The sequence below is a fragment of the Coenobita brevimanus genome, chromosome 45 (genome assembly GCF_032717465.1).
Source record: "Coenobita brevimanus isolate Jiangsu-jjx chromosome 45, ASM3271746v2, whole genome shotgun sequence".
NCBI lineage: Eukaryota > Metazoa > Arthropoda > Malacostraca > Decapoda > Coenobitidae > Coenobita > Coenobita brevimanus.
Genome location: NC_136998.1, coordinates 5,722,696 through 5,730,430, shown reverse-complemented (window position 1 = coordinate 5,730,430; position 7,735 = coordinate 5,722,696).

The window sequence follows — 7,735 nt, the reverse complement described above, 5'->3', positions numbered from 1 at the left end:
TTTGTCAGCCTGTCTCTCCATGTGATTCCACAGGCTCCTCTTAAATAACTCATTTCCACTGCTCTCACTCTTACCTTGTGTCCTTCCAACAACGTCCAAGCTTCACTTTCATACGTTAGAGTTGGTATCACAATACTGTCATGTAGTAACTTTTTCACTTCCATGCTCATTTCCATGTTTCTTATTACTACTTTCAAGGAACCAGCAACCTTTCTTCCCTGCTGTACCCTTTCAAGCACTTTACCCTCCAAACCTCCATCCTTATGCATCACACTACCCAAGTACTTAAACGTACTCACATTTTCCAATGCCTCACCATCCAATCTCACTGTACATTCACTGACTTCACCTCTCTCAAAGACCATCACTTTATTCTTCCCTACATTCACCTTTAGATTCCGTTTCTTACACACTCTCCCAGACTCATCCACCAAGCCGTGCAGCTCCCCTTCGTCTTCACTCAACAACACATTATCATCTGCAAACAACAGTACAGGGAGTTTCCGAACACTACCCTCTCTCACCAGGGCCACTCCAACATCCACTACCCTACCTTGTATCTCTTTTACTACCCCATCCATGTACAGATTAAACAACCATGGAGACATGACACATCCCTGTTTCAACCCAACCTTCAAAGAGAAAAATTCACTCAGTTCACCATCCACACGCACTGCAGCCTTAGCACCATCATACATACTCTTCACAGCATTCAACAACTTCCCATCTACTTCATATATTCTTTATACTTTCCACAATCCTTGTCTATCCACCCTGTCATATGCTTTCTCCAAATCCATGAAAGCAGCATACAACTTCTTTCCCTTCTCTAGAAACTTTTCCACAAAAGATCTAAGAATGAATATCTGATCTACACAACCTCTTCCCTTCCTAAAGCCACCCTGTTCTTCTCCAACTAATTCCTCTGTTATTTCCCAACTCAGTCAATAAGTATCCTAACATACACATTTCCTATTATACTAAGAAGACAAATGCCTCTATGATTACCACACACTTCTTTTTCCCCTTTTCTTTTTTACAAGGGAATAATTATACCCGACTTCCAATCCTCCAGGACTCTACCTTCCTCCCAGGCCAATCTGCACATCATCCACATCCATTCTACTACTATCTCTCCCCCATGTTTCAGCATTTCACCACACACTCCATCCATTTCTGGGGCTTTCCCCAATTTAACTTTCTTCATTGCTTCCTTAACTTCTATCCTACTGATTTTTTTCTTGTCTTCTCACCTCCCTCCTTCTCCCAACCATTCCCCAGCCACTTATACTCGCATTACTTCCATCCTCTATGTTCAACAATTCCTTAAAGTGTTCTCTCCATCTGCTCACTTTTTTTTTCCCCTTCTCCACTAGTAATCTACCATTTTTATCTTTCACTCCCCTGGTAACTTCACTTCCACCCTGTCTTACTCTCTTCACCTCTTTCCAGAACATTTTCTTACAGTCCCTCCACTTTACATTCGAATTCCTTCCAAATTCCTCATCCATTCTTTTCTTACTCTCTTTTATTAATCTTTTCATCTCTCTCTTATACACACATTTTATGTATATATACTGTATAGATACATTCTTACGTCCCCGTCCCATGCTGCCACAGGCTCCAACAGCAGTAATAATGTATAGGAAGGACGTTGCCCAGTGAGTTGTTCTTCCTATGGTCAGCCTTTAGGTGTACAGTACACAAGATCAGCTCAGGCATCATAAATAAACACGGACTTCTTAAGTTCACTGTCTTTATTTTCCAAAGGATTACACTTAATTCTTTCCAACTTCACTATTCTCACAAGCACTGGAGATATACAAACTTCAGTAACACTTCATTGTTTGCCAACAACACTTCACTGCTTTCACAAGTACCGAAAATATACAAACTTCACTGACTGACACTGCACTACACTCAAACTGAACTGAAAACCGAGTGAACTTCCCCTAGTCTCCTCCCCATCCTTATATAGCCTTCCCAGCTTCTCCAACATTCTAGGACTACCTGGTCCTGTACCTGCCCCTAGCAACAACAGTTACCAGTTTGGAGACATCCAAAACATGCCTGAGTTTTCTTACATTACATAACGCTGCAAACCATTTAGCATACAAACTCAAGTTAAATTACATAATTTGACAAGCAAAACATTATAGCGATAAAAGAGCACGAAAATTAATGCATAACTTACGAAACAACCACGTTCACAAACAGCATGCAAACTGGCAGTTCTGACTCGTACCGGAACCTATGGTAAATATCGGGAAACATCAAGAAGCTTCTCAACCACCCAACTGGCAAATCTCGCTTCTTAAAACTACCCCCTCCCTAGTCTTTTGTCGTCCTGACAAAACTGCACAATATATACAGACAAACCTTATTCCTAATAAAACATCTAACTATACACAAAATAATCCTTCAACTTATCAGGTGTTCTTTTATGCCGCTTCTAACGACGTCCCTGCTCCTCCACACAGTCCACCCCTCCAGGAAAGTCTTGGTCCTCTTCATGATTCACTTCTTCTCTTGGGAAACTGTCACCATCCTCTTGCACTTCAGCTCCATGGTTTTCTTCAACATCCTCGGCTGTGGGAGAGCACGATTCCTTGGAGACATCCCAGCTGTACTGTCCTGGCCCATGGTACTGCCACAGATGGTTCACGTGTTCCACCTTTGGGTGAGATTTCCTGCCTCTCCGAATCCGGTACGTAACGTCTGATAGGCGGTCCAACACAGTTTAAGGCCCGTCCCATGGGCTTTACTCTTTGGCGACTGTACCTTCTTTCGCTGAGGATTGTATAACCAAACTTGGTCACCAACCTTGAAGCTCACCTCACTTGCCTTGGCATCATACTTGCACTTCATCACCTCTCCTGAAAACCCGAGGGCTCCTCACACTTGATAATGTATCTCAGCCACCCTTTCCTGAAGGTGCTTTGCATAGCTGGTGGTATCTGTAGACAGCTCTTCACCAGGTGGTCTTCCCTTTAACAAGTCAACGGGTAAGCGTAACTTGTGGCCCAACATCAGTTTTGCAGGGGTGTAGCTGGTAGACTCATGGGATGCAGACCGATGTGCCATCAGCAATGCAGGTACTTTATGGTCCCATTCTGTTTGTCCCTCTATGCTGTACTTGGCCAGTTCTTGTCCCAGGGTCCAGTTGAATTTCTCCACCATCCCATCTGACTGTGGCCTTTGTGGGGTCGTCCTGGTCTTCTTGATCCCCAATAACTTGCAGCATTCACAGAACACAGCAGACTCGAAGTTTCTACCCTAGTCTGAATGTAGGTCTTGTGGCATCCCAAAATGACAGAAAGACTGGTCAACCAACACCTGAGTTACAGTCGCAGCCTCTTGATCGGAGATGGCATAGGCTTCTGGCCACCTTGTGAAGTACTCCATGGCAACACATATATACTGGTTCCCTCTTTCAGTGAGTGGCAGAGGTCCAGCAATGCCCACCGTGACTCTTTCAATCAGTGCACCCACTTGGTACAGCTGGAGAGGGGTGCAACCACGTTTCTTGGATCCCCTCTTGGCACAACACACATCACAGGTCCGACACCACTCTTCAATATCCTGACGCATGCCAATCCAATAGAATCTCTGTAGCAGCTGGCTTAGAGTTTTGTTCACTTCCAGGTGCCCACTAGTGATCTGGTTATGGGACTCATCCAAGATCTCAGATCTCATCTTCTTTGGAACCGCCAGTTGCCAATACTTGCTGAGGCCATTGTGTGTCTTCCACTGATGCTCCAGTAGTCCGCTGTTCAAACGAAGGTCCTACTGACTGCAGTAGCTCTTGGTTGCAGGGCTTAACCTGGAAACTTCTTCCTAAGATGGTCAGTTGGTCACACTATACTCTGCTGCAGCCACTCTAGCACTGGTTGTAAATCTGCATCCTCCATCTGCATCCTCTTTAGTCTTCTTAATCTGAACCTGGCCCTGTCACTGCAGTACGGCTGCATTTCTTACCATGATCTTCCTTTTTACTACACTGCTGGCACTCCGGATCACAAGGCTGACGACTGAGGCTGTCTGCATTGCCATGTACCAGCCCAGGACACTGCTGCACCTCATAATTGTGCTGGTCTAGCTTCCTGAGCCAGTGAGTCAGTTGTCCTTCTGGATTCTTTAGCATTTTCAGCCACTTGAATGTTGCATGGTCCGTCCTGATGCTGAAGTAGGATCCATACAGGTAGGGATGGAAGAAATCAAGGCTCTTACTCACTGCCAAGAGCTCCTTATGGGTCACACAGTAGTTCCTCTCCAGTAGGTGAGCTTCTTGCTGTAATATGCCACCACTTACTACTTGTCACCCTTCTTCTGTGACAGGGCTCCACCAATACCATGGCCACTAGCATCACAGTTTAAGATAAATGGCTGATTCTGGTCTGGGTATGACAATTATGGAGAGCTTGCTAACACATACTTGAGTTCATCAAAGGCTTTCTGAGTCTCTGCTGTCCATGCAAACTTCTACCTTTTCCCCAACAGCTTGTGAAGAGGTGCAGCTATCATTGCAAAGTCCTTGACAAAACGCCGATTGTAGGTGTACAAGCCCAGGAAACTCCGTAGCTCCCTCACACAAGTTGGAACTGGCCAGTTTTCCACAGCTGCCACCTTCTCTCGGTCAATATGGACACCGCCTTCTCCTGCAATGTGTCCAAGGTACTTCACTTCCTTCTGAAACAGGTAGCACTTCTTGGGGTTCAGCTTGAGGTGCATTATGCACATCCTGTTCAACACCTCTGACAGCCATTCCAATTCCTGGTCGAAAGTCCGTCCAAACACAATTACATCATCCAGATAGATGAGAGCTGTCTGCCAATGCAGGCCTTTCAGTACACGATCCATTAGACACTCAAAGTAGCTGGGGCATTGCATAGGCCAAAAGGCATCACCTTAAACTGTCATACCTGCCCGTATGAAAAGGTTGTCTTCTCTTTGTCCTTCTCTGCAACCTTGACCTGATGATATCCTGCCATCATGTCTAGGGTGGAGAACTTAGCGACTGGCAGAGCATCGAGGGTGTCATCAATTCTTGACAAGGGGTATGCGTCCTTCACTGCCACATCATTTAGGGCTTGATAATCTACACAGCACCTTCTTCCTTACCATTACCCCTGCTGATGCCCATGGACTGTTGGACTTTTCCATCACTCCTTACCTTTGGAGATTCTCCATCACCTTCTCCATGTCTTGCCACTGGGATGGCGCCATCCTCCACGCTGCCTGTTTAATCAGGCGGTGATCCCTGGTGTCTATACAATGCCACACCAGATCAGTGCATCCCAAGTCTAGGTCTCCGGTGGAAAAGACATCAGCAAACTCTGTAAGCAGCTGCCTCAACTTAAGCACTTGTGAGCCATCCAGGCAATGGCAACTCCTTGATAAAAGGTCTTGTAAGTGCTCTGGCAGATACCCATCTTCTTTGACTATGCTCCTTTTACAGGCCTTCCTCTGATGCCATTCAGTGTCCACAGCCTGGCACAGTCCCATAATTTCTCCCTTGTTGATCTTCTGTGGTTCACGGGAGAAATTGACCACCACAACCGGCACTTCACCTGCACCTGTTTCCACCAGAGTTCTCCCCACCATCACTCTGGCCTTTGTCTTGCACTGTACATCAGGCTCCACCACCCCTAGATAGCTGTCGAAAGTGCCGCTCACGTTACACAAGAGTAACAGTTCTGATTTGGGGGTTATCACTGTAGTGCAGAGTGCCCTCACCTCGCCACAAGAACCGGTACGTTTCACTGCCATGACGGGAACCAACCTTCCTCGAACCTTTGGCTTCATGGAGCAGAAGTCCAGCCCACATACCATGGACACCAGATAGTCCAGACCCAGAAGGCAAGGATCCTCCATGTCGGCCACATACAGTAGACTGAAAGAGTAGCCTCTTGCCCAGCCACTTCAATCCGAACATCCAGGGGTCCTTTCAATTCTGCACGGTGCTCAGTTATACCACACAGTTGTTCTGATGACTCAGGCAGATACTGATGATGTAACACATCAGGCCTCACAAAAGTCTGCGCTGAGTCTGAATCAGTCACCAGGAAACACTTCTTTCCATCTACCCTTCCATCTATTTGCACAGTCGATTGCTGTTCTCTTGCATTTTCTCGGTGGTGGGGTGACCTGGGAAAAGCTGACTGGCGGTTATATGATTTGGAGCAGATGGGGGACGTGGAAGGTGTGTACAAGATGTTCACAGAAGAAATCTGTGCAGCATGTGAGGTGGTGTGTGGTGTGAAGAGAAGATGAAAGGGAGGGCAAGGATCAGCAAGGTGGAATGAAGAGGTGAGACAGGCTGTGGCTCAAAAGAAGAAAGAATACAGTGAACAGATGATAAACAGGAGCGTGGAGAAAGTTGAGAGACGGAAGAGAGAGTTATATGTAGAGAGGACGATAGAGGTGAAAAGATTAGTAAGAAAGAGTAAGAAGGGAGTGGATAAAGAATTTGGAAGGGATTTGAGTGTAAAGTGGAGGGAATGTATGAAAATGTTCTGGAAAGAGATAAAGGGAGTTAGACAGGGCGATAAAGGAGTAAGTTGGGGAGTGAAAGATAAAAATGGTATATTGCTAGTGTAGAAGGGAGAAAAAGAGAGCAGATGGAGAGAACACGTTACGGAATTGTTGAACACAGAGAATGAGAGTAATGCAAGTATAAGTGGCTGTGGAATGGCTGGGGGAAAGAGGGAGGTGAGAAAAGAGGAAGGAATCAGTAGGATGGAAGTAGTGGAAGCAATGAAGAAAGTCAATATGGGGAAAGACCCACGAATTGATGGAGCATGTGTGGTGAAATGCTAATGCATGGGGGAGAGATAGCAGTAGAATGGATATGGAAGTTGTGCAGAATGGCCTTTGAGGAAGGTAGAGTCCCAGAGGATTGGAAGTCAGGTATGATAATTATTCCCCTGTAAGAAGGAAAAGGGGAAAAAGAAGTGTATGGCATTCATAAGGGCTTTCGTCTTCTTAGCGAAATAGGAAAAGTATATGGTAGGATACTTATTGACCGAGTTAGAGAAAGAAAAGAGGAATTATTTGGAGAGAACGGGGAGTTTCTATAAAGGGAAGAGGTTGTCTAGATCAGATATTCATTCTTAGGTCTTTAGTGGAAAGGTTTCTAGAGAAGGGAAAGAAGTTCTATGCAGCCTTCATGGATTTGGAAAAAAATATGACAGGGTGGATAGACAAAGAATATAGAAGGTATTCAGGATATAATTATGTAGTAAATGGGAAGTTGTACAATGGAGTGAAGAGTATGTATGAGGGGGCTAGGGCTGCAGTACATGCGGATAGTGAACTAGGTGAATTTTTCTGTCTGAATGTTGGATTGGAACAGGGATGTGTCATGTCCCCATGGTTGTTCAGTCTGTGTATGGATGGGGTAATAAAAGAGATAAAAGGTAGGACAGTGGATGTTGGAGCTACCCTAGTGAGAGAGGGCAGTGTTTGGAAACTCCCTTTACTGTTGTTTGCAGATGATACTGTACTGAAGATGAAGGGGAACTGCAAAGCTTTGTGAATGAGTTTGGGAGAGTGTGTAAGAAACGGATCTAAAGGTGAATGTAGGGAAGAGTAAAGTTATGGTCTTTAAGAGAAGTGAAGTCAGTGAATGTAAAGTCAGGCTGGATGAGGAGGAAATGGAAAATGTGAGTGTGTTTAAGTACTTGGGTAGTGTGATGAGTTAGGATGAAAGTTTAGAGGGTCAACTGCTTGAAAG